Here is a 994-nt window from a genome sequence, read left to right on the forward strand (position 1 = left end):
TTGATATAAATTGAGCTGTAAGTAAAGTTTAACCCAGGGGCTGAGGGTTAAAGTGAAAACTACAGCTATTTGTGTCCTAGTTGCAGTTAAAGGGAAAAAAAGGTACTGGTATATTGATTAAACGTGTGTGTGTGTGTGTGTGTTTTGTAAAAGCATCATGTCATGAACATTTAAACTCCACCTGGCGTTATTGAATTAAAATAAAGTGATAACATGTTAGAGACATGTTGAGGCAACATACTGTATTAACATAGCCTCTCTATATCTTTATAATATTATTATAAAGACATAAATCCTATATCAGAGACCTGCATGAATGCCTGGAGACGTACTTATGGGAGATGACCAGTGGAGTGGAGGATATACCTGCAGGCATCCTCATCCTCAATCATCTTTGGTAACATCTGGGAGATGTGTCACTTTCACAGCAATATTTTCATGAATGATTTGGTCAACTGATCTACCAGAAGACGTGGGACAGTGCTTTGTGACACGGGCCCCTCCAGAAATGGCATACCCCGAGGCCACAGTGGCCTTAATGCCCCAGCAGCTGACTGTACTACTTTCTCCTCTGTCTCTGTCTTGTCAATATGTAGGCACAGTGTCTCTTTCTTGTCATGTAGACACCAGTGTCTTTTGTTGAGTCCCCATTTTTAAACCAATCTAGTATCTTTGATCTGTGCAGGGCTGAGCATGGATCAGATTGCAAATACAAATTTATTTATTTCACAGCAGATAATCTGCATTTTACATTTAAAATCATCCTCAACCCTTAAATTCAATGAATTATTTCAATGGACTAAAATCTTGTTTATTAGATGGCCTTCCTGCCTGGCATTTGGCCTTTGTGCCCTCAAAAAATGGACAACACCAAAGGCCAAGTGACCTTGGCACTAAAATGACGAAATTCCAGGCCTGACTGTATGTGAACTATTGCAAGAACATACCAGACTCCAGTCAACTAACTTATTCTGGAACACACCGACTTTGACCA

Source organism: Nannobrachium achirus, assembly GCF_963921795.1.
Source record: "Nannobrachium achirus genome assembly, chromosome: 1".
In the NCBI taxonomy this organism is placed as follows: Eukaryota; Metazoa; Chordata; class Actinopteri; order Myctophiformes; family Myctophidae; genus Nannobrachium; species Nannobrachium achirus.